Here is a 26,617-nt window from a genome sequence, read left to right on the forward strand (position 1 = left end):
CAGGCGGTGTGACCTGGAGGTCTGACATTCATTCCTCTTGCTTGTCTATTAGAATAGCTAGGCTGAGGCCGGTTGCCAAGCAACCCTGGACATAATAGAAGCAGGAGAACTTGCCCTATGACTGTTGTGTTCCCTTTGCCTTTTTTTTTTTCTGTTTTCCCTTCGAGGATGGAGAGATACTAGCTTTGGGTGGGAGGAGGTAAAGTGTACTAATTTGAAATACTGACGGTGAGAATCTTATTATTTTACTCTCCCTGATCCCAGCTCTAATCTGATAACTCTGAGTTAAATTAGAGTCCCCGTTCCTGCAGAGAGGTGAGCTGCCTTTGGTCTCAGCAGGGACGCAGAGTATGGGCCAGGAACTTTGCTGACAGTAGAAGCAGTTGGTACCACCACCGTGCCACTTGGTTTGAATAAGGCACAGTTGCAGACAGGCTGCTCTGCCTCATGAGGGAGGGAAGATTCTAATCCAAGCTGCTTAAGCAGAAAGGGAACTTACTCTGGTCCATAGCTGGGAAGCCCAGGGATGGCCTGAGTTTGGTCTGTGGCTCACACGTCTGCAGGCCAGGTCTCTTGCATCTCTCAACCGTGTTTTCCTTTAGGCTGGCACCATTCTCAAATGGCCTCTTCCCTCGCGTTGGAAAGATGACTTGTGGCCAGGAGTTTGAACAGAAGCCCTGAGCATGGTTCTCATTGGCTTTTTGTGAACCACGTGCTTATCCTTGAGATAATCCTTGAAGCTCGCTTGGCCAGAGCCCAGAGTGGAGTCAACAGCATATGAAATAAATATTCCAAGAGTCAGGGAGGGAGGGTTTCCCAGAGGAATATTAGGGTGCTATAAATACAGAAGAAGGGGGAATAGCTGCCAGGCGGCCAAGGCAACAAAATTCCTCCACACTGGCCTGAGTAAATTGAACGAGTGCCATCCAGGGAAGAGAAAGGGCTGTGCCTCCTGAGTATCTCATGTTTTTTTTCCCACATATGGATAAGTTAGTTTGGGCTATCAGGCTATGTTTTAATAATGTAATCCTGGAAATTCAGATTTGGAGGGGGAGAAACAAAAGACAGTTTTGAAGAATTGGGGACCAGGATTGGGCAGACTGGGCAGCCTGAAAATAGTGTTTCAGAGCCAAGTGCCTAGTGAGTAGGGGATGGGGTGTCAGATGCATATGAGAGAGAGAGGGGCGGGGGGAACTGCTCCTGATGGTAAATATTAAGAGAGATAAAAGCATAATGTTGTGTGAGAACTATTAAGTAATACAGGAGAGTTCCAAAACCCACAGCCAGTGAATGACTGCTTTATAGCCTCGCGTATGACCACTAGCTCTCCATCTTTATGGTTTGGGAAACAAGATATATTCAGTAGTACTTGTTTACTACCTGCCGATGGCTAGTGCAGTGGATTTGAGTACTAGGGTCAGCAAACTTTCTGTATAGGGCCAGATAGTAAATATTTTAGGTTCTGTGGGCCACATAGGGCCTCTGATGTATATTCTTTTCTGTCTTTGCTTTTATAACCCTTTAATAATGTAAAAACCATTTGTAGCTCCTGGGTCAGACATACAAAAAACAGGCCAAGGGCCAAAGTTTGCTGAGGTCCAGTATGGTTGTGGGGTCTGGTAGACCTGGGTTCTAGTCCTGTCTGTGTTTCTTGTGAACTGTATGGGCATTTTAACCTCTCAGAGACGCAGTTGTTCCAATTTTCTCATCTGTAAAGTGAGTTTGGTAAAAGTACCCATCTTGTGGGGTTACAGTGAGGACTGTTCAGAAAGTGGAATTATGGTGTTGATCCTTTGCCACTGCACAGCGTGCTTGGTGGTGGTGGGGTGAGTGGGGGGCAGGAGGGAGATGGGCCCCAGCTCTTTGTAGTTTCCATTGTTCTTCCTCTTTTGATGCCCTCTTTTTCTCAGTTTTGAGCAACTCTTCATCAGGTTTTGGGAACTTGGTGCCAATCTAAGTTTCATTTCTGGTGTGTTCAGGAAGTGACCCACATTTTAATCCATATTTGGCAGTAACTGAAATAATTGGCTTGGTTCATTATCGAAACACAGAATATGTACTCGTTCTTCTTCCAGCCTGAAATTTCCTCCTCGTCCAATTTTTTACTACATTCCAATTCATCAGCCTATCAAGGCCTCTTATTAAAGCCAGAAAGAGAGTTGTCTCCCCCTCCCCCGCCCCCCCTGTTTTATCAGAGAGGATGTTAGAATTGTGGATTTGTGTTTGTTGAACTTGGTGGATGGATGTCATCAGTTAGGAGAAGGGCAGAATTTCTCCCCAGAGTTTCAGCCCTATTACCTACACTTTGTGCAGGTGAGTTATGATGGAAGGGATAGGGATCACACGAGCTTTCCAAGTCTCAGTGTTCTGCAAGCACTCATCTTCTTTAAGTCACTTTCTCAGCCTCTTCCATCACACTTCTCCCTTCTACTTCTTTTCTGTGGCACTGTTCTCATTCTAACATATGGTATATAATTTATTTATTATGGCTTCTTCTTTTGTCTGCATCTCCCTACTAGACTGAAAACTCTGCAAGGGCAAGGGTATTTATTTGTCTTTGTTTACTTCTGAATTCCCAGCGCTTAAAATGGCATCCTTAAAGAAATATTTGTTGAATGAATGAATGCTTTGATTCCTATATCACAATGTTTACTACATCCCAGTTTCTTTGGCCTAGAAGTCATAGGACGTGGGTTTGAATATCGACTCTGCCACAAATTGCCTCTGTCTTTGAGCAAATCACTTAATCCCTCAGGACTGTAGTTTTCTTATCTTTAAAATAAGGGGTTAGAGTAAATGATTGCTAAAGTTTCTAGTAGGTCTTTGGTTCTGTGATTATAATCTCTGGTTAAAAGAGACGATGTATGGCTATTAAAACTGCCACAGTTATTTCCTAAAAACAGTTTGAATTTCATTGGTGGGCCAAGGGGAGTGGATTGAAAGAGTTTCAAAAAAAGTTTCTGGAGGAACCCTCTGCCTTCACTGTTGGAAGCTGCCATTGCCTTCACTAGCAGAAAGAGGTGGACAAGGAGTCCGGAAGGCTGGTCAACCTTGAAGGCTCTGGCAAGGGTCAGAGCCATGCACCCACTGTCTAGTTGAGACAAAGGGAGCTGAAGCAACTTCCACCTTTCAGTCTTATGTAAAGCCTTGCTGATGGGCTGTCATCGAGCTATTATTGGAATTGCCTGCCTAAGGGCTATGGGTGGGTCCCAGACCTGAATAAAAGGGATTGCAAGGCCAGAGCAAAGAGGAGTCCTCTCTTGGGCTTCCACCTGGCCCCCAATATTTCCAAATTAATATTTTCTTGTCTTGTCTCTTTCATTTGTGTGCGGCCTCCTCCAGAACCCGAACCCTGAACCTGAACCCTGAACCACGCGGGACGTTGGGGGGGGGGACACTTGCACTTCACTACAACAGTTCTCAAGTATTACAGTACTAGAGGCCTGGTGCATGAAATTTGTGCATGGGTGTGGTCTCTAGGCCTGGCCGGCGATTGAAGCACGAGCGTCTGGTGTGGAAGGTAAGGTCCCAGCTGACCTCTGGGCCCTGGACAGCACCTGGGCCTCCGGGTCCCCGCGTGCCCGCCTCCGCCTGAGTAACAGTGCCTGAGTCCCCATGCAGAGATTTGGTGAGCGCAGCTGGACGCTGCGGGCTGGGGCGCAGCGTGGGCCTCTGGGCCGCCCAGTGGCACCGCACAGAAGCTGGGTGGGCAGTGCGCTCTCTGCTGGCTGGCCTCACAGACTGGCTCCTGCACAAACCCATGGGGAGCTCAACCGGCCCCTGCGGTCCTGGCCACTGCGGCTCAGCTCACCCAAAAGAGGCTGCGCGGGTGCGGGGCGGGCTCCTTGCGGGCACCTGGCACCTGAGCGCAGGGGGTGCGTGAGCCCTGGAGTCCCAGAGGAGGGTAGCAGGGAGAGTGAGAGCGAGCTCAGCAGACACCCCGCATTCTCACCCCACCTCTGTCTCTGTCACCCCCGCCCCCAGGTAGCCAGCGAGAGGTCACAGCCCCATGCCTGGGCACTGTGGGAGGTTGTTGCTGCCACCCACCCCCCAGTTCCCAGTCCCAGCCTGGTTGCCATCTGCAGGGTGATTGGTCTGGGCCAGGCTCCCTGCCCAGCTCCCTCAGTGCCTGGGAGGGAGCCGCCACTGCTGGTTGCCGTCTGCAGGGCAATCGGCAGGGTGATTAGGTCGTTGCTCACACCTGCCTTCACCTGGCGCCTTCTGCTCATCTGCTCCACCGTCCGCTGCAGTCCCACTCTCGTTGGGGCCCATCGGGGCCACGGCCGCCCGCTGCCAGTGCCACATTGCCGACGCCCGCCATGTTCCACGCCACCCCCTGGTGGTCAGTGCACGTCATAGCGAGCGGTCGAACTCGCAGTCTCCCAGTGGAACTACTGCCCGAGGGGACAATTTGCATATTAGGCTTTTATTATATGGGATGGTTGCCTTAAGAACATTCCCACTAGTCCTTTAAGGATAAAGTCCAGATGTCTGGATATGGCTTTCGGAGCCCTGTGTATTCTGGCCCCTGGCCACTCCCTCAGCCTCACACTGCCTACGTGTCTATGCTCTGTGCTCCTGCCCTTGTGATTTGTTTCGGTTTCTCCAGTGGATGATGGATTTCCCAGCTTCAGTCCATTGAGTATTTCTGTTCCTTCTACCTGGTGTCCCTGTGCCTTTCCTGTCTCCCTTTGTTTGGTCAGTGCCTACTCTTACTTTAGGTCTCAACAAACAGGACATGTGAACGTAGGGAGGGATTGGCTGGAGCATTTGTGCAATAAGAATGCAAGTGTTTTGGGGTTAGATTGTGGAAGGCTCAGGTGCCACATTGAAGAGTCGATATCTTCTTTCAGTGGCTACTGGGAAGCCACTGTTAAGTTTTCAGAGTAGCATAGTGACATAATCAAAGCTTTATGAACTAAATAGCACAGATAAGCCTCAGAGAGCAATGAAAACATTATTTCCCTAATCCCTAAAGCATTCCTGGGGGCATAAATGCTAGGGTTCCTGTTTTGTAGATGGGAAAAAACTGGGACACATAATGATTAAAGGACTTAGTTTAGGCGTCACAGAAAAGCAGTGATTAAGCCAGCAAGTGTTTTTATGGCTTGATAGAACTGTGATCTGCAGGACTGATGAATGCTGCAAATGACTTTGCTCATTTTCCAGTGGGTGGCAAGGTGAATAGTGCTGAGTACTGAGGGGCTGACTCATGGATGCTTCTGGAAGCTTTGCCAGCAACTTGGATTCTGCTTAGGATAGTTGGGAGGATGGATACAGGATGTTTCTTTGTATCAAGGCCCTAGTCACCCTGTGTGGTTGTTATACTCATGGCTTTAGCAGGATCAAGGAGCAAGTAGGTGCTAGTTTCCCTCTTGGCTGGCGTAGGATGAGTTCTTTCATGGCAAGCCTTGTGTGTGATTCCATTTTACTTAAACGATAGGGCAGGTATTTGGCTTTTGCAGCTTCATTGCAGACTGTGTTGAAAGCTGGGCTTGAAAATGCAGGACTTCAGTGGTATAATTGATGCTCTCCAAAGGCTGGTACCCCCTCTGCCTAGGAGCTGTGCTTCTCAGGCTTTATTGTGCATTTGAATTGCCTGGGGAACCTTGTTAAAATACCTGTTCTGAGCTGGAGCTTGAGATTCTGCATTTCTTACAAGCTCCTAGTTGATGTTGGTGCTGCTTAGGATATTTTGGGGGATGAATACAGGGTGTTTCCGTCCACCTGAGCCTTCTCCCTTCTTCTCTGCCCAGTGTTTCTCTTTCTTGGTGTCTCGGACACTTGTTTCCATTTAGTGGATGCTAGAATTCACCATTGGGGCTCATTGGCCACTCTGTAGCCACACTGGTCTTTTCAAAATGAAAGTCTGATTATGTCACCTTATTGCCTAAAACCCATTAGTGGCCCCTGATTGCAACCATATCATGGTCTCGCCCACCTGTAGTTCTATCTTGCACCATCTTTGCATTTTCCAGCCACAGGCCCCTGTTCTGCTGCCTTAGAAGCTCATGTGCCTACCATGACAGGGCGTTGCCACACGCAGTTCCCGCTATCTAGCACTCCTCTGCCTTCCTTCCCATAACTGTTCTGCCTTCACATCTCAGCTCAAGTGTTTCTTCCTCTGGAAGCCACCCTGGGCTTCCCTATCTAGTGACCTTCTGCCATTCCTGGGTCTCTCTGGTGCACAGCAGGGAAACAGGGGTTTGTTTGGGGCATTGCTGGATATTGTGCTTTAGTTTGCCCCCTTCAGTGGAGCATTGTGCATCATTTTAGGAAGTTGTAGATTGCCCAAGAGCTGCCTTTCAAAAGATACTCTTCCTGGAAGGGTGGTGATGGCGAAAGTGCACTTCATGGTGTGTAGGAGGAAGAGGAAGAGCAAAGAGTTTCCGGTGGGAACTGAATCATATCACCTAAAGCTGGCTTCGGGAACTGCTGTTTGTTTATGTGTACACAATCAGTGATCGGTCATCTACCCCTCTCTCTCTACCCCGTGCTTCTCCTTTTTCTATTTTTCTTCCAGTTTTATAAAAGAAGAAACTATACCCCAAAGGGAAGGAATTGACTAGTTTGGAGCTGTAGCACATTTGGCTGAGCTGAGACGATAATCCAGGTCTGATGGCAATGTGGGCCTCTTCACCCACTGCCGTGCTGTCTGCACGCGAGCGGTCTCCCTGAAGCCCAGCAGCCTTTGAGCAGTTTCCTGAACCTGGAACAGCCCTATTTAGGTGACACTGTTCCTTCCCAAATTAGAATTCCTTGAAGAGATGCCCTGAATATATTCTGCAGCAGACCTAACAACCTCACAAATTTGGTCACCTTTCCTGTTGTGGTCACAGCTCTGGCAGCAGTGAATACTATCAGGAATGACAACTGTGGGTTTTTTAGAGGAAGATTTTAATGCCCTCCTCCCCCTTAGAGATTTGTCTTCTGAATTTTGGGTCCTTCTCATAATGTATTACAATGTAGACTGTAGGGTCTGTTTAGATTCTAAGCTTCATGAGGACAGAGTCTGTGGCTGTATCCTCAGTCACCTGCAGTGACTGACACAAAACGGCTGCTTTACAAATGGTTGTCTGGACAAACTTCTTAATTTGCAATATGGTGGGAAGTGTCTTCCCTGTCTCCTCCCGCCCCCCCCCCTCCCCCGCCCCGCCGTCTTTCAGCAGTCCTGGCAGTGATGCTTTGAGGCCTAGGGTGTTTGTCCCTTGCCTTCACAGCTGCTTATTCACTTGCTTGTGATTCATTGGGCCGATGCAGTGAGCTACACATTGTTAAACAAAAGGGCTTGATCCGTCAGGACAAATTTAAAAGTGGTACCTTGTTATCCTTCTATTATCCTTGAATATGAGCTCCGAGAGGAGCCATGCTTATCTTCCCATTGTCTGGCATGATTATCCAGGAAGTATTTACTGCAGAATAAATAACTAAAAAAATCCAGACTAAGCAGATGAATGATAAATACATTCACTCAATGTAAAGGTTGGGGTGCAGAACTGGGAGGACCATAGAGACACAGATTACTTGTTTCTGCTCTTTATGACTCACTGGAGTCCCTTCCCTCCCTCCATCCCTCCTCCTTTACTTGGGCTTTTCTTACATTAAACTGCCGTCAGAATCCCAGGCTCTTTTTCCTCTCTAGTCCCATTATTTGTGCTTCTTGTGATGTTCAGTAGTTTCCTGACTTTCCATGGATCTTCTTGGAAATCAGCAGCGTGTTCTCATGTGCTCACATATGCTTGGAAACTCCTAGTTGTATGTCTGTTATCTGTAAGCTGCAAGGTCTTAGCATCTGGGTGGGAGGAAAGCAAGGGTGTGGCAGTGAGAGATGGAAGCGATGCCAGATGCCAGGTTCATTCTTTGTTCCAGCCTAAAGCAGGTGTCCAGACCTTTATATTGAATGGGTCCTGATCTTCCCTGATGAGGATCATCAGGTCACTGATGGGCAGAGTGTGAGAGAGTGTGTGTGTCTTTGTGTACGATTCAGTCATCAGCTCACTGCAGGTGCCATTTCCTGTTCTTAAGGCATCTTTTTTAAAAAAATTATTGATTTTAGAGAGAGAGAGAGAGAGAGAGGAAGGGGGAGAAGAAAGGAGAGAGGAAGGGGAGGAGGAACGGGGGGGGGGGGGGGGAGGAGAGAGAGAGAACAGTTTGTTGTTCCACTTATTTATGCATTCATGGTTGATTCTGACACCAGGGATCAAACCCACAACCTTGGTGCATCTGGATGAGGCTTTAACTAACTTAGCTATCTGGCCAGGGCCTTAAGGCATCTTTAATCACATGAACAGTGGATGTGTGGTTTAGTTGGCTGGGGTACAGGGCTGACCGCTTTTTCTTTCTTTTAAAAACTGTTTTCTCGGCATAAGCTTTGATTCTTTGATCTTGAGCTGTAGAATTAATTCTGTAGGAGTCTTTTGAATTGTGTTTTACAATCATCCAGTTCTCCCTCCTGTCATCCCCCAGTTAATATCCACAGTTCTAGTGCTGTACTGGGGAATAGTGACAGTCATAGCTACTATCTGCTGATGATGCCGAGTGTGCCAAGACCTTTTGTAAATCCTGTATACGCTCTCACTGAATCCGCAAAACAACCTTGTAAGGCAGCGGTTTTCAACCTGTTTGCCACAAGAATTTTTAAAACATTCAATACCTGGCTGTTTAGTCAGGGACACTGACCTCTTTTCCCTTAGGTTGTCAAATAAAAAAGTGACAGTAGCCAACACAGCAATAGCCATCTGGTGTAAGTGAATCAAAATTATACCTATTTTTTTTTTTTTTTTGTCAAATTGGCAAAATATATAATGTGTTTTTTGTTGTGCTACAGAATTTTAGTAATTAGCTTATGTGTGCTATGAAATGAAAAAAGGTTGAAAATCACTCTTAGGTAGTGATTCTATCACTATTACCACCATCTCCATTTTATAGACGAGGAAGCCACGGGATCCATTTGGAAAGACATTAGGTGCCCCTTTTTAATAAAGACAAACAAAACAAAACGAAAATCCTGAGCATCCCTTTAAGAAAAAGGAATGGTTCCTTGTATGAATAACAGCCTGCTAAGGTGTAAGATTTAGTAGAGGTTTTTTTTTTTTTTTTTTTCCCTTCCCCCCCCTTTTTCTTTTTTAGAACTGTTACCAAGGAGATATATTGCCTTCCAAAGGCAAATATGCTGAAGAATTCCTCCTGCTTTTGGCTACTCCTGTGTCTGAACCCAACCGTTTTCCTTATGAGAAATAAGGATGAGGAATAAGGATGAAAATGCCTTGTCCTGAACTCTCGTGGATAGAGTAGCCCACCCTCTTGGGGAAACATTGCATTGTTTAAAAATGCATCAAATCCCTGCCATTCATGCTCATCTGTAATGCCAGCCATTGGTTAGAGTATCCATATAAACAGTTGCCGTCTGTCTGGGGCGATGAGAGTGGGTGTAGGTCAGGTTCAGTAACCTTGTGGAAAGGGGACAAAAACTGAATGAAAAGAGCATCAAAGAGGATCTGTTCCCTCTTAAGTCCCTGGCAGCTCCAGAGGCTGTGAGTGTTGAGATGAGAACAACTGTTCTGTGGTACCTTCTATATGAATGAGGCATTTGTTTACAACTGATGCCTAGGAAATACTCTTTTTTACAGTAATGGCTATGGTTTTCTCATTTGTAGCCCAGCTCCATTCTCATTGGTGATGAAGGCTAAAAGTGGATGTGTTGAAATTGACATTTTTCAAATTTCATTTTGATTTTAGTCTTATTTCTAAAGCATCCTTTAACAGAGTTGTAGCCAGTCACCAAGATTTAACTCATTTAAAGTTTGGTCGCCTTCATTTTTTTTTCTGTCCTTAATTTTAGTGGAAAGGCTCATGAAAGGTGAAGTTGCTGAGATCTGGCAGTAGAATGGCAGGGAGAAAAAGCAATTATAATCACCAACCAAAGTGGCTTTAGAGGTTTTGTGGGTTGAAGTTTCTCAGTTTTATTGATAGAGAAGTGGGCATTGAAAAGCATTTTAAACAGCTTTATTGAAATATAATTAATATACTGCGGTGCTGGAGATTTAGAATTAGCTCAGGGACACCTGAGTCTGGCGAGTGGTCCCTAGACTTAACATTTTGGTTTAAATTGGGAGGCTGAAACCTGAGTTTGATTCCACCCTCTCTAAGCCTGTTTGCTCACCTGTGAAAGAGAGATAAAAGTACACGAGCCTACCTTATAGGGCTACTTTGAGGATTCAGTGAGCTAATAGTGCATATTAAGTGCTTAGCACATTGCTGGCACACCCTCAGTAAATGGTGGCTAGTTTAGGTCCATTAATCCAGCTTCATACATAGACTCCTACTATATTAGAGAACCTTATCTTTCTATATATGTTAAAGAATAGTTAATTGAATTGAAAATGGATTTTCATGTGTTAGGGAAAGAAAATAGTTATCTGTGGTATTGATTTAATCCAGAGTTAACAGATAAAATAAAGGATGCCCACTTAAATATGAATTTCAGAGAAGCAATGAAAAGTTTGAAGTGTAAGTTAGTCCTCAAATATTTGTTTAATTTTACCTGGCTGTCTTGTGTTTTTATTTTTTATTTTTAGGTCAGTGGGAAGTAATTTTAATCAAATAATTGTGCATTTTCTTTCCATACATCTCACTTTGTATTAGGAAATGATGTTGTGATTCATTTCATTACAGTATTACAAAATATTTATAAGAAAATATTAAAAATAAACACAGAAGGCAAGATGGGGCAAAATAACCCCCTCCTTCCCACCAAAATCTCTACTCCAGTGCCCACAGCACATAAGAGAATCAAAACAAATAAGTAACAAAGATTCCCCTGATCACAGGTTCCCAAAGAATTGGAGAGGGAAAGAGATGGGATGAAAATGGGGGTATGAAAGGGAATGGAAGTTAGTAAACTGCTTCAATAACCAACTGATTGTGAATGAAATGCCCTCTCTTATTATATGCAGTGAATTCCCAAACAAGGATAAGATATTACCTTAAGTGAAATTAGAAAATACCATGACAGGGAAAGTAGCTCTTTTGCCTAAGTTTCTAAGAGCCTCTTTCTCCATGAACCAATGATGTGAACAAAAGCATGTTCAGGCATCAAAAGTTGTCACAGCAGTCTTCCCATCTGTTCCATAAAAGCTTCATACGCATCATCCTTAGTTTGTACTGAGATGGGACCAGATGGACCCGATCTGGGGGCTGCTTCCACCAGAGGCACAGCAGGATCATGCTCTTACTTTCTTTGGGCAGCAACAGCAGCCTCTTCCTTTTCCCGATGGACCCTCAGTGTGGTGGGCATGAGTCGAATACTCACTGCCTTGGGATTAGTGATTTGTGGCTTGGCACTGATGGTTGCTGTGGCTTTCTTCTCAGTGGTGGTTGCACTCGTGTCACCCACCTTGGGTCGCTGATTCAAGTTGGGTGGAGCACTTAAAACTCCTGAGTTTGGCAAGGAAGCTGGTGGGAAAAGCACAGGTGGGGCAGATCCGAGTGGAGGCACCAAAGGTGGGCGCATCATGCCACGGGGTAGTTGCCTTGGTGGGGGTCCCTGAGGAGGAGGGTCAGGAGGCAGACCTGGAGGTGGACCTGGGGGAGGGCCAGGAGGTCGGCCTGGTGGTAGTCCTGGAGTTTAAAGTCGGGGTAAAGGTCCTTCCTTGGAGTCCTGGGATTCCAAGTGTTCCCAGGAATGGAGGAGCTCCTGGAGGTGGTCCAGGAGGAAGGCCTGTAGGTGGTCCAGGTGACCAGTAAAGATGGAGCAGAGGGTGCTCCTGGCATGGGAGGTGCTTGTATCTGAGAAGGGGAAACAGATTGTGGGGAGCCTGTTGCTCTGAAGAAGCAGATGTGCCATCAGAAAGATTCTTCTTTACGCTGTTTTTGTGTTGCTTTTCTGCTTCAGAGTCACCTTCATCATCGTCCTCTGAAAATTCCTCTACTTCTCATCCCTCCTCAGGGATTTCCTGACCTGCCATTCAGAGCATCATGGCTTGAAAAAGAGTCAGCTCTTTATGTTCTTCTTTTTCTTCCTTGATTTCCCAGGCATATCTTCAAATCGTACACTCAGACCTGATTTTTTTCTTCATTGTTGTCTCTTTCATTATCATGATGATGTACACATTTATCCCCCTCACTTTCTCCATCTCATCTGTCCGTGTAGCTGACATCAGTACTGTCATCATGCTTATCCATGTTCTCAGGATAGCCATCATCTTAACTGGTGTTGGAAACATCATCATCATGACCCTGTTGAGCAAGTTCAGGACTATATAACATGTCTTCATCTCCTGATGAGGGGGAAGAGCCTCAGGCAAAGCCCACTTTAGGGCTATATATTTACAAGACTTGAGGGGGAGGTGGACTGGGGGACAGACTTAGAGGTTTTCTGCCAGGGGGCAAACATGGAACAAAACACCCTGTCCAAGAAGAGGAAGAATAGAAACTGCCTGAGTTGGAGGTCCGTAGGCTGAAGTCTTAAGGATGGAGGGTGGCTGGGCATCAGGAAGTGGAATGTCCTGGATCAAGATGTTGGAAGGAATGAACACGCGGCATATCTGGCAAGGGAATACTCTCCATTTCCACATGCTGAGCATTCTTGACAGCATCAAAATATTGGCTAAGTGGAGCCTCCTCTGTTCATATTCTACTTCTAGCTTTCTCTGTTCTTTGTAAATATCTGGATTCTCTTTCTCAGAGTCGTAGAATATGTTCAAAGGTTTCACGCAGCTTTTTTATGCTTGTCTTCCAGCACCTTCTCATTTACCTGTGGCTGTTGTACTGGGTTAAAACTCCATTTCATGCAATTTCTCCATGTCTAGGATAATTTGTTTGGGATTCTTCATCTCAAAACCTCAGCTGGTACCATCATGCACTGTTTTTCTTTCCCTTTAATTCTCACTTCCGGCCTTCTTTTTTGGGTTGGTCTGTGGGGTTCATAACTTTGCCACTTTTGGTGGATGGTAGATCTTCGTCCCCTGTTGACAATCTGTGTGGTTCACTTGTTCATTTAAAAAACCACATGAGTATCAACAGAAGAATGTCCAAGCACTTCTGCTGGACTCGGGCTGCGAGAAGCTGGGAGGGGCTGATTCTCAGCCTCTTTTACTTCACGGGGGCCTTCATCTCTGCTCCTGGTCAGCTGTCTGGCAACTGACATCTTGAAACCTCATCGGTTGTTTTGGACTTTTATTTGTGAAATCTGCCAACTCTAATTTAATCCCATTGGTTCTCCTGTTTGGAATCTTTGGCTGCCTTTATGATCACTACAAACGAGTTGAGGAATTTTGAACAGGATGCAGGGATGTGATGTTATTTGCAGCTCCTCTGTGGCCCCCAGACTTTTGTTGTTGCTAGTAGAAACTCAAGCCTTTCACGACTAGCCCTATCATCCATTAAACACTGGTTGCATAGCAGCCAAACATCTTTGCTGAGAAATAAGGCAGAAGGAAATCTCTCTGATAGCACTTCCTCCTCTTCACGGTATTGTTGAGCTTGTGGTAAAGAGGAGGTCAAGAATGGAATCATCAGAGCCTTGCAGCCATGTTCACAGTTCACCTTGGAGAAGTTGGGGGTCCACAGGCAGGGACTCCGGTGGCGTGTAGGCATCTGTGTTCTAAGGCTTCAGGGGCCATTTGGAAGCCTTACCTGCGCAGGACTCCAGCAATGAGCATCTCTTGTCTGCAGGTCTAGGGAACACACGAATACAAAAGAAATAAAAATCTTGGTCCTTGATAACTGAGGACTGTATAGTTTATAGAGAGACAGGACCAGGAGGAGTCACTAACTGCTGTACTTCCTGAGCACTTCCTTTGTGACTTTGCCTCCACACTGATAGGTGCTTTCTGTATATTGTCGTGGTAATCCTCACAGTAGCCCTATGAGCAAGATTCTGTGATTATCCCCATTTTCCACATGAGGCAATTGAAACTTAGATATGCTTTCATTTCTCTTAGGAAGGTAACTAGGAGTGAAATTGCTGGATCGTATGGTAAATTTATGTTTAACTTGAGCAGATTTTTGAAGGGGAGGGTAAAAAGATGGGTTAATAGGAAGTCTTAAATGTGGGAATGATGTTTGGATTAGCCAGTAAAGCAGGAGTAACCTGGAGTAAAGTACTAGGACCCAGAAAGGTGAGCTGGACAGATTTTAAATTGGGAAAGTTAAGAAGGTCTGCTGGGGTTAGCCAGAGAGACCCTGATGTTCCTGGAGGCTAAAGCTGCTTCTCTTGTCATATTTGTCAATGTGGGCAGCAGGCTTCTCTTTCCATTGCTGTTTCTGGACATGCATTCTGCGATGTATTTTATCCTCTTCCAGCACTAATAGATAGTCCTTAATGGGAAAGGAGCAGTACCTCCTCATGGAACATCAGTTCTTAAATGCCGGGTCCCACAGTTTTTGCTGAGAAAACATGGGCAATATAATATGAGTTTTTCATAAAACTGAATTTATATAATGCAGAGGTTTGTGTCTTATTCTGTGAGTGTGTCCTTACTATTTTGGAATAGTCAAGACTGTTCTTTATATATTAAGTAACTATATATATATATATATATATATATATATATGTATATGTATATATATATGTATATGTATATATATACACACACACGCATATATATATATATATATATATATATATATATATATATTTAAATGGTTATGCTTTCTTGACATAATAAAATATTGCAACAGTATGTGTCTGTGGGTCTGTGTGTCTGTATTTATTTCAAGTTGGTTGTTGAAATTCTCAAATCTGGGAACCACTGCTCCAAAGAAGGTTTGTGAATGGAGCTATTGATATCCACGGTGGTTGCTGTGTTTTGCCTCCTTTCTCATTTTTTATATAATTGTGCATATGGGCAACTAGAGTGATACCTGGATGAGACCAAAATGAAAGGTTAGTGAAACCAGGAAAGGACGATCCCAGCACGTAACCCCATTACTTGGATACCCGACTCTGTGTAAATGCAGGCAGCTGATGGGCACATACCATCTTTAGTTGCTTTGGTAGTGTAAGGAAGCCAGAACCAAGTGCAGGTTGGATTTCTTCTGCAGGTTTGGGGCAAGCTGACAGTTGGTTCTGTTCAGGGCATGCACCTTTTGTTGTGTGTGTGTGTGTGTGTGTGGGGGGGGGAGTGGGTCTTCTGTTGAGGCTGGAGGCTGTGCAGAAACAGCACACTGGTGAGATCTGTGGGACAGAACAGCAGCCCTTGTCCCTAGGGTGAAGGTAGCACTAGAGTGCCTCTCAGGCTTGGAGTTAGGGAGTTTCTGTAACATAATCTTGAAGTACACTCAGCCACTTTTCTCAGTGAATAATAACAATAGTGATGATGCTCTGTGTGACGTTCATAAGAGTGAAATGCATTGAGCTGAACACTGTGCAAAGTGCTTTCAGGCATGATGTAATTTGACCCTACCAACAGTTGTGTTAGAAAGGTATGGTTAGTTCATGATTGTGTGAAGCAACTTAAGGTCAGGAATGTTTAGCAAGTTGTTCACTTAACTTGCCACTGGATGAGAGATGCAGAGCCACTAAGGGGTTCGCTAGGATTTACATGCAATCTGTTTTCTTAAAAATCCAAGCCTCTTAATTCAGCAATTTCTACCTCAGATCTCATTCCCAGAGGCGTAGCACATCAGTCCAGCTTTATTGTGGAAGTCTTGTGTGTGGAAGGGGAATGGGGCATGGAGTCCCTGGGCCATGCTTAGCAAAGATTCCCTGAGGCAGCCGCACAGCCTAGTGTGTCTAATACACTTTATTTGCTGCCCCTCTGTCTACAGACAGCTCTATTGATTCAGCCTTGGGAAGTCTTTGACCTGGCTGTCCTCCTCACCCCCTTTTTTGTTGATACAAGGCCAGAATGTTCAAGTTCACACCCACATTGCAACCCCAGCTTCCGGGAGGTGTGGGGGGGGTGGGGGCTGAGGACAGGGTGGGAGCACCAGCCAGGACAGAGGGTTCTGCTGGACCATGTGCAGGTGGCTTCCCCCTTCCTTGCCTTGGAAACTGGGGGCTTATTGTTTGCTATCTTCAAGCAGTTCTCACTGGCCATACTTTAAAAGCTTTGCCATTTCCTAGTGAGGAAGGTGGATGGAAAATGAGAACTTGGAAGTTCTGTCCATTTCTTTTATTTTTCAGTTTAAGAATGTTGTGTTTTAGGAGAACGTCGGACTGCACAATAGTTGAATCTCTCTCCTGCCTAAATTTCAGCCATAGTTAGAGGTGGTGAAATTCCATTCATCTAACTAGTATCAAATTTTGCTTAGTGGTACTTAATTTTTACCCTCTCTCCCTTACACAGTTTAACATTTGCCTTAGTTTTTATCCTCAGCCACCAGTGAGATATGGCTGGTGTTAGTAATTTCTCATAAAATGGAGTCTTCAAGGCATGAAGTGGTTGAATTGTGCAGGATCTGGCTAGAATTGGATCTAGAAGTCAGGTCTTCTGATCGCTAGCCCAGCTGCTTTCCTTGTTATTGCTTTGTGGAATGGACTGGCCATTGATAATGAAATCCCAGGACTGGGCAGAAATGGAGGCCCTCTTAGCTGGTGGTTGAGCTACTTAGAGCTTGGTCCATCTGTTTGAGACTAGAGTTGAGCTCCAAGATGAACCAATCAGCCCCACAAAAAAAGAAAAGCTCTTCTCTTATTACAGATGGTACTCGGCCCCTGTCAGCTGCTGTGGAAGTTTCTGCCACCGGAAGAGAGATGCAGAGCAGCTTTTCTTACCACGGGTGAACTCTGAACATATGTTTTACCCATATATGGTGTATTGCTTAGTAAGCTTGTGTTTTTTTACTTATTTAATTCTCTGGCACCTCGCCCATCAGTTAGTTGCCCCTTTTATAAGTGCCTGTGTGGCTGGGTGTTCTGGTTTTAAGTCATGAGTTTTGACTTTTATCAGAAATTTACAGCTTGCTTTTCAAAGGGCTTAGGTGAATTCAATTGCATGGAATGACAGTGTTAAATTTTGTAATTTGAAAATGTTAAAATGGAACATAAATAGGCGCTTTCAGGGTCTGTTTTGAATGGTCTTATTCGTGTGTCTTATCAGTCTATGTTAGACATCTTTATTGCTCAAGTAACCTATGTTCATGTAGAGTGATTAGAAAATTCAGATAAGCAAACAGAAAAAGAAGGAAAGAAAAACAACAACATATGTACTCTAAATAAGAGTCCCTCGAGGGAAGCCAGGATGTGAAGGACTTCAAACGTCTCAGAAGAAGGGATCTAGTCAGTCAGTGCAGGTCACTATAATTCCCTGAATGGCTCATCTCTTCCTTTTTCAGATAATAGAGATCAAGATACAGGTTGGGATATCTGAGCATGATCTGGAGAGTCAAGGCATTTGGTTTGGTACAATCTGCTATGAGCCTAGGGGCTCAGGGGTCAAAGAAGTTCTGCTGTTAATGCATCACCTGCTAGGAGTGGCTGTAAAAAGGGAAAATTAGTCCTTTGGGGTCTCCTGTTACAACAGTTGCTAGTTCTCAAGCAAAAAGGGATAAAATAATCTTACAGTCATACCTCCTCTTCACTTAACTCTTCCCAGCCCTGCTGGAGCCATTTACCCACCATTTACCCATCCATCCATTCACCCACCCACTCATTCATTCATTACCCATTCATTCATCTGTTCATTCTATAGGTGTTTACTATGTACCTACTGAGCATCAGACATTGTTTGCATATGGCTGTGGGAATACAGATGAATAAGGCAAGTCCTTGCACTCATGGGGCTTATGTTGGATTGGTGCAGGTTGTGGCACCATCGCTTCCCTTTCAGCTTTTCCTTCTCTAGCCATGAAGGTGATCTTATCTCCCCTGGAGCTGACCACACCCCTAGGTTCTGTCCTGGAGCTCAGCTCACCCTAGACCCACAGCCTACCTGAAATTTGATCATCCCCAACGGGGAAGGTAAGGAGGAGAAGGCAGCATTTGGCTGCCTGAACTCTTCTCAGAATGGGACTTTACTTTTGTCTGGGAGGAGTAGGGGAGCCGATCACAGAGGGAGGGGCGCCTGGCTTTATCAGAGAGAGAAGGCCTCATTGTGTGTTTTTGTTGGAACAGGTCCCAGAGACCTCAGTACAATGCTTTGGACAGGCTGAGCTAAGCTACCATGCCATAAAATAATAGCCGAAAGAATCAGTGTGGAATTTAGCATCAAAGGGAGCTCTGTGTTACAGCTCTCTCCAGGCAGAGGGCAGGCCTTCAGCCCCAGGTCAAGCCCTGTTGTTAACTTCATAATATCTTTATGAACATGCCTTTTGTGTCTGTGTGTTTGCTCGCTGACTCTGTCTCTCAGTCTCTCTCTGCCTCTTTCAACCTCTATCAATCTGTCTGTCTCTCAGGTATAGTCATTTATTAAGAGATTTTGATGGAAAATTTAAAACATATTCTCTGTAAATTCTCTCCCTTTTAATCTATGGCATATCTGGGTGGATGGGTGAGTTGCAGGGGTGGGAACATATGACACAGAGAACTTAGAAAGTTCCAGGAAACCATATTTCCCAAACTTCAGTCACTCACGTGTTTCTATCATGATTTTCTGCCACATTGACGTAACACCTATTCTATTGTTCACCTAATATTTTTCTTCAAATGGGTGTACTTGTTCTTTTTGAAAGGACACTCTTTGTTTTACAAGATGGTTTTATAACTTGGCCATAAATAAAACACCAGTATAATTTGCCCCAAACCAAAGTAACCATAGAAATCAATCTATCAACTCTAATGTTTATTTACGTGCCACCTAAAACGATTTTGTACACTGCAAAGTGGTGTGCTTATTACCACACTTTGGGAAGTTCCTTTGTAGATTGAACCAGCTGTAGCCAACAGATTCCTGGCGAGTCAGATGAATGAATCTCCAATAACGTTTCCTCCATCTCCCCCTCCCACACTACAGTGACTTACTGGGTACAACACAAGTTGTGTGTGAAGCCTCAGGGAGTGTCACAGGTATAAGGGAAGGGAGCATTCTTGGCTGTCCTTTTCCGTGATCATCTATGGGCACTGGTCCCTTGAATAATTGCTCTGTACTCTGGGTGCAGAGTAACGTTGCCAGTGCTGAGGAGCAGATGGCATAGATACTGTGAAACGTGCCATGGACCAAACTGTCTTATGTGCCAGGATTCTTCTCTCTCCCCCTCCCCCTCCCCTCTCTTTAGCAACTTTTTTTTTTTTTTACCTAGTGTCACAGAGCAGAAGCTGAGAGTATGGGTTCAAATCCGGGGCCTGCTCCTTCTGTGACATTGTCAAGTAACCTCTTCATTTATTCCACAGATAAACATTGTGTGCCACTGCTGTATGCTCTAGGGGGTATATTAACTAACAAAATGGGGGAGTGTGTGTGGTGTGTGGGGGGAAACATGCTTTCACTGAGCTCATATTCTTCTGGCCTTATTTTAAGCTGTTAAATGGGAGTAATAGTAGCCTTCCCTGCCATGGCTATTGTGAGCTGGCGTAGCGGAAGAGTCCTTAGCACAGGGCCTGGCTCAGTGGTTGCTTAATAAATGCTAGCTGTTTAATTATGATACTTGGGTGCCCAGTATTGTACCAGGCTTTGAGCTCACTCTCCTGCTGCTTTAGCTTCAGCAGCACCCAACTGAAATATTCTCTCCTTGTTTCTTAGCCTGTAAGTAATTCTTGAAGCCCCACAACCTTTAGGATCCTGCATGGCTTGGGGCCTCATACGCTAATCATAGGACTCTAAAAACTCCTGGTCACGCTTGAAATAAGCTTACTCAACACCTAACTACGTGATGAGTTTACTTTCTCATACTCTGGATGATGTTTTGCAGAAGGTATTTTTTTGTCCTTTTGTTAACTGAGAAAGGCTTCCCTCTTTTCTGCTTTTCCTCCCCAGCGTCCCCTCCTCTCTTCCTGTAGTATTGAGGGTGTTTGGGCAGAAACCCTGGCCTTGCAGAGTGCTGTAAGGATCTGTTTAACACAGTTCTTTATTACTGCTACAGGAAAAGCTTAGTTGGTCTAGAACAGCGGTATTGGTGCTGGGCCTAGACATCTGTCTTTGGATGGGTTTGACTCAATTTTAATTATATTAATTTCTAAAAAGGAAAATTCTATTTATCAATTATGTAATTAACAAAACAGACGTAAGGTTTTGTCCTGGGTCTGCCTGATCCGCCCGCAGTCCCTGAAAGACAGAAGTCTTCATTGACTCAAGTACTCAGTGGACTGTCTAATCGTGACTTTCTTGCCCAGTGGCCATACTGTATAGGCTGATTGCTTCAGAAAGGATACCAGCCTGCCTGTGCCCTGCACAGAGTGGCAGGGGAATTAAGAGTTTGGAACAACTTGAACAGTGTGCATTTCAGTTTGCTAGGGCTGCCATAACAAAGTACCACATTCTGGGAGGTTTAAACAACAAAAATTTATTTTCTCACAATTTTAGCGCCTAGATGTCTGAGATCTAGGGATTGGCAGGTTGGTTTCTTCTGATGCCTCTTTCCTTGGCTTATAGATGGCTGTCTTCTCCATGTGTCTCCACATGGTCTTCCCCCTGCTATTATCTGAATCCTAATCTCTTCTTATAAGGACACCAGTAATATTGAATTAGGGCCCACCAGTATGACCTCTTTTTACCTTAATTACCTCTTTGAAGGCCATACCTCCAAATACAGTCACATTCTCAGGTACTGGGGCTTAGGACTTCAACATATACATTTTAGGGGGACACGGTTCAGCCTGTAACAGTGTGGTTCAGGAATACAGTTCCAAAATACACTTGTATTACCTATGTCTTGAGTTGCTCAGATGGGTTTTTGAGGGAAGTAGGAGTTCTAGAAAGTGAGCCAGCTTCAGGTTTGGGCACTGACTCTGTGGTGGCCACCATTACTAGTTTAATGAGATCTTGGTGGTGACCTAGGCTGGTTGGCTGATCCTAGAAGGGCCACAAATAGATGCACAATTTCACCCACCCTGTGCCTTGGCTACTTACAGACAGGATTTGAGACAGAAGGGTAGAGATAGTTTGGGGAAGGATTTGTTGAGAGGGAAAGTGTGATATTGTCCTTCAGACAAGACTCAGAACTTTGTGAAGAGTTGGGAAAACCACGGCTAGAGTTTTCCAGTAATCTGAAACCCCCCTCTTCCGGTTACATGTTCTGTAAACAGCGACTGCCTATAAGAGGGGTTTGGAGTCTGTTGACTTTGGCTGAGATGTAGCCCGAGAAGATTCATCAGTTTCCAATTCCTGTTCTCTCAGGATATTAAGTATTGCAATGAACTGGGAAACTTTTCTTTATTAAAATTGGAGGAAGAGTTGGGCGTTTTGAGGGAGACCTGCAACAGGAAGGGAGCTGACACCAGAAGTTTCACTGCATTCCTTCAGAGATCATGTTATCTTTTTTGCATTGTCAGTGGTTAGTAGCTTAAGTATGCAGTGCAACAAGGGGAGGTAAAAAATGAAAATGCTTCCAGAAGTGCTGACAGTATAGGTAGTGTGTGCAGCAGTGTGTATGGTGGTTAAAGGTACAGGCTCTGGAGTCCCATTGACCTGGTTCAGATCCTGGCCTTACTGTTCCATCACCTGTGTGACATTGGGCCAGCTATTAATCTCTCAGCTTCAGTTGTATTCTCTGTAGAATGGGAATGATAATTTGTACCTGCATCATTTGGTGAAGATCAAATGAGATAATGCATGTAACACCTTTAGTTAATGCTCAATCGTTGTTAGCCTCTGCTCTTAGTATGAGTGCAGGATGATTGACAGTTTGTTTCCCAGTTCGGTGTCCAGCTTCTAATTAAGAATAAAACAGCATTGCATTTTTATCAGATTCTGATCTCAAGTACTTTTTCATTTCTAGCTAGGAGAACTTACTTAAATCTTTTTTTCTTTTTTTGCAGGGGTGTGTGTGGTTGCACTTACATTTAAGGAGGAAATTCTTTCAAATGAAAAATAAGTATTTTTAAATCATATTTGTTATTCTGCTAAAGATTTAAGGTTAGTTTTATTGGCTAAAAAAAGGTATGTTAATCAGATGAAGGTCATCCTATCTAATAAAGAGGGATTATGCTAATTGACTGCCACACCCTCAAAGATGGCGGCACCCACAGCCACAAGATGGCGTGCCCAGTCCCCACCTGCCTCTGGAGTCCCCCAGTCCCCTCAGCCCCCCAGCCACCCAGGGCCGGCCCGAGGCGCAGGCAAACCTCGGATGGTGGCTGCCTGTTTGCCCAGGGCCGGCCCAAGGAGCAGGCAAGCCTTGGATGGTGGCTGCCCAGCTGCCTAGGGCTGCCTGAGGCTCAGGTAACCAGGGCCGGCCGAGGCTTGCACTGCCGGCTGTGGCAGTAGCAGAGGTGTGATGGGGGAGGGGGGCATCACCTTCCCCTGATCGCTGGGTCGCCTCCCACCCCTGAGGGCTCCTGGACTGTGAGAGGGGGCAGGCCGGGCTGAGGGACCGCCCCCGCTCCAGTGCATGAATTTTCATGCACTGGGCCTCTAGTGTATTTATATTTACTCTATACATTTATTGAGATGACCCTGTCACCTTCTTGCATCCTTCCCCCACATGCTTTGCAGTCTTCAGTCATATTGGCCCCCACTCCTTCCCACCACAGGGCCTTTGCATGACTTTTCGCTGGACCTGGAATATTTTGGCCACTTCCTGTTCTCACCACTCATCCCTCAGTCTCATCTCAGCTTCATTCTTCTGGTTGTCCTTGCTTGTCCTTCTGTGCTTCTTCTATAGGACCCTGGTTCTTTACTTCTGCAGCATAGAGTTGATGCTAACTAGACTCATTTGGGTAAGATTTGACTAATAAAGCTTGTCACTTCAGTAGATGGGAAGCCTGTAAGGGTGGGAACCATGTCTTTTTTTGTTCACCATTGTATACCGAGCATCCTATAACACTTTTGTGCATAGTAGACACTGAGTAAATATGTGTTGAATGAGTGAATTGATATTGTTTTGTTAAAAAGAGCTATACTAGGTACTCTGAGGGCTGCAGAGATAAGCCTATCCAGTCCCTGCTCTAAAGGGGCATTCAGTCTCAGAGGAGAACACCATTTAATAGTGCCATAGGCAGAGTGAACCAGTGAAGCCAGACTTCACATGAGGGGGATGCTACATGGGAGGAATAAGCAAAGGCATCTTGTAGGAGATGCCATGTCCACACTGGGCCTTGGGGGAAGAGTTAGTCCTGAAGAAATGGGAGAAAAAGGCCCCTTAGATGGAGAGAACTATGTAAGCAAAGGCTTGGAAAGTGTAGCCTGGCCTCAGGGATGGGAGTCAGGTGGTTTGGCTGGAGCCCAGAAGGCTTGCAAGGAAGCAGTGGGCAGTGAGTTGGAAGGTTTGTGAGAGCCAGGCAAGGCACTTTTGGTTGGTGTGAAGGAAAAGGGATGTGCCTTAAAAGGTCCTGAGCAGAGGGGCGATGTGATCAGCCATGGGCTCTAAGATGGTAGTTTCTAAGATGGTGCACTTGGAGGAAATATGGGAATGGGGAGGCCAGGCAGGGAGAAACTCAGAGAGGGGGAAGAAGAGGGCTTAAGTGAAGGTCAAATAATGAGAAAGAATATTGATGGGGCCTGGCCACTGGTTAGAGGTGGGAGACAGAGACAATGATGGGATTGTACAATCTTGGGCACCCGAGACTAATGATTCTTTTAAATTCAGAACATGGAAAGCACCCAGCACAGTGCCTGGCAGGTGTTGGAAGTTCAGTAAATGTTAGTTCTCTTCCCTGTGCCAGAATGAGGAACTCAGGTGGAGAAACAAGTGGGAGGGAGGTGCCAGCACAGTATTCAGGTGATGAAGCTTGGCAGGTGGAAAAGTAGGAGTGGAGTTGGCAAGGGGAGAGAGTTATTGTTAAAACGAAGGGAGAGAGAAGGGGAGTCTTCCTCTGTCCAGGCTGCTGTAACAAAGTGCCACAGCCTGGGTGGCTTTTAAACAACAGACATTTATTTCTCACAGTTCTGATGGCTGGAAGTCTGAGATACCGGTGCCAGTATGGTCAGTTTTGGTGAGAACCCTCTTCTGGGTAGCAGACTTGTCATTGTATCCTTCTGTGGCAGAGAGCAGAGAGAGGAAGCAAGCTCTCTCCTGGCTTATAAGGGCACTAATCTCATCATGGGGGCCCCACCTTCATGACCTCATCTAATCCTAATTCCCTGCCAAAGGCCCCACATCCTAATATCAATATTTTGGGGAGTAGGGTTTCAATAGGTGAATTTTGGGGATACACCAATACTCAGTTTATAGCAGGAGGTTTGGGTAGAACTTGGGGGACCATCTTCTTCTGAGGGTAAGAAGTAGGGAGCAGGGAGCCAAGTGAAAAAGAGTCAGAGATGCAGGGGGAGAGACCCCAAGAGGATTGTGCCTTGAAAGCTTTGGATCATAAGATGTGTTTCCCTGCTGTAGACATGATGAAGGCTAAGAGTACCTTAGGTGGCCTGTGGGCGGGATTGGATCTTGGGTTGACTGCCGTTTCAGCCAGCCATCTTTGTTATTCCCATTCCCTAACCATAGACTGCATCCCCCACCCTGGGCAGCCGTCTGGTAAATGCCCATCTCTCAGGAGCTGGTGTGGATAGATCCGCACAATTTCAGTGCTTGGCTCACTGCCTCTCCCTAACCGGTCATTCAGAGTTGTCGAATTACACTGTTCACCCCTCCTGCAACGATGGTGGAAAGTGGATCCATCAGCATAGTTTTAAAAGGAAAATCAGCCACACGAACATGAAAAGTTAGGTGTCTTGTTTAAAATTCCTCACCAGACTTGGATCTACTAGTGCTTGGAGTTTGGATAATCGGAGTTTTAGTTGTAGTTGCTTGGTGAATGTTGACAGGTTAATTGCCTGCTCTGGGCTTTAGGTTTTAGGAATGAGATATGAATAATAGGGGCATCAGAATGGGCTTTGGGGTTGTAATTAAGGTCCTGCTTTCTCTCCCTTAGCACGTCACTCTCTCCCAAGCCTGAGAATGTGGTTTTTCTTCCAGTGTTTGTTAGGTGTTCTGATGGCTCTTGGCAGGTTTCTTTAGATCTGCCTGGCCTGGTAGTGTATCTTCTCTGCCATCCCATGTGGGACCACAAAAGACAATGCCACGTACCAATTACTATTTAAAAATAAAATCACTCTACTTTAATCATCTCTGTCTGTGACCTGGGCCAAAGCCAGGTCAGCCAAGCCATGCTCCAGCCAGATGGCACACCTTCTCTCAGCTTCTTGCCTTTGTACACCCTATTTTCTTGGTGCTGTGCCCATAGGTGTGGTATTGCTGGCTGGGGTCAGGGACTGGCACAGGAGGCAGGGCTGCTGGAGGGAGGATCTTTTGTTGGCTGCACCTTATGCTATCACTTAGACACTAGCTCTATTTGGAGTCTCTGTACTGTCCTTTAATATCATTTCATAAAGCAACACAGCATGATGGGTAAGAGCTCAGACTCGGGGGTTTGGATCCTCTCTTTATTAGCTGTATTACCTTGGCAATCACTTAATTTTTCTGAGTCTTGGTTTCCACCTTCATTGGGCTTTCAGGAAGAATAAATGAGATCATCATTGTAAAAAGCCTAGCTCATATGCTAATACACTCAGTCAATGTGAGCTGTGTTTGTTATCATTCTTATTCTTTCCCCACAATCTGCAGGAAGGAAGAGCCGCTTGTAACCTTGTATCAGCTCCTCCTTGTGGCACCTGTCACCTGAAGTGATGTGAAGGACCCTCAATTACAACTCCCCTTCCCTGTCCCTATGAGAAGGTTCCAGCCCCCTCTCTCTTGGGGTGTATCTGGAAGGATGCCCACCCTGACTCCTGGCTCCTGGCTCCTGGCCTTTCTTCAGCTCCACCTGGCCATCTGAGTCAGGGCCGTGCAGCGCAGGGAGTCTCTGTTCAGTGGTGATTGGGTTGTGAGGAGCAGCTTCCTGCTCAAACCAGCTGAAGCCAAGAGGAGAAATTTGTTGCTGAGATGCTGGGATGTCCCATGGACCCTGAAGGCAGGAAGTATCGCTGGCCGGGAACCAGGGATTGGGAAGTCAGGAACCAGCGTGTGTGTACTTTCTCTCTGGGGCTGCTGGGTCTCCTGTCACTCACCTCCACAGACCAGCTTCTGGCTTCAGTGTGCTCACAGGAGGAAGAGGCCTCCCTAACCCTACTATGAAAAACTCCTCAGTGTGAATGTCCAGCATTCCAGCATCAGTGAACAAGCTCCTCTGTGCACTAATTATACATTCCCCAGAGAGAAACAGGTTGGCCCATCTCTCGTCCATGCAGCGAGGAAGCAGGGCTGGGCTGGGGTGGGATCATTGATGGGATCAGGCAGGTCACAAAAGGGCATAGGGAGAGGTCAGTCACCTCCATACCTGTCATATCTCCTGGCCTTCTAGTAGGAGGAAAAGCCCCCTTTGATTCTCCCATAGCCAGCATTGCCAGGTGTATGCAGACTGAGGCTGTTAGGTCATCTGGGATTGCCAGAATAGGCACCTTCCACATCACAGTCCATTAGTGCCTCATAAAATCCTCTGGTGATCCCAGATTCCTGGATTGTATGAACCAGTGTTTCCCGAATAGGAGTAGTTCTTATGTATAGGTGACAGGAGAGATGGCTTTTGGTGATACACAATAACAAAAATTTTTGTATTGATAATTATATATTTCATTTGGAAAACTTG

The 26,617-nt window shown here is 45.5% G+C and overlaps 1 protein-coding gene and 1 pseudogene across 4 annotated transcripts in view; one reads left to right on the top strand and one right to left on the bottom strand.

Moving 5' to 3' along the window:
* Positions 1-26,617, top strand: part of ARHGAP26 (Rho GTPase activating protein 26) — a 411,202-nt gene that overhangs the window by 24,412 nt on the left and 360,173 nt on the right. The gene's annotated exons all lie outside the window — the stretch shown is intronic.
* On the bottom strand, positions 12,298-13,661 carry LOC307100270 (WW domain-binding protein 11-like; annotated as a pseudogene). Its single transcript has 2 exons — positions 13,636-13,661; positions 12,298-12,965 (listed from the first exon to the last, which is right to left on the bottom strand). The product of its transcript is annotated as a WW domain-binding protein 11-like (transcript).

Source organism: Cnephaeus nilssonii, assembly GCF_951640355.1.
Source record: "Cnephaeus nilssonii genome assembly, chromosome: 5".
NCBI classification, from domain to species: Eukaryota; Metazoa; Chordata; class Mammalia; order Chiroptera; family Vespertilionidae; genus Cnephaeus; species Cnephaeus nilssonii.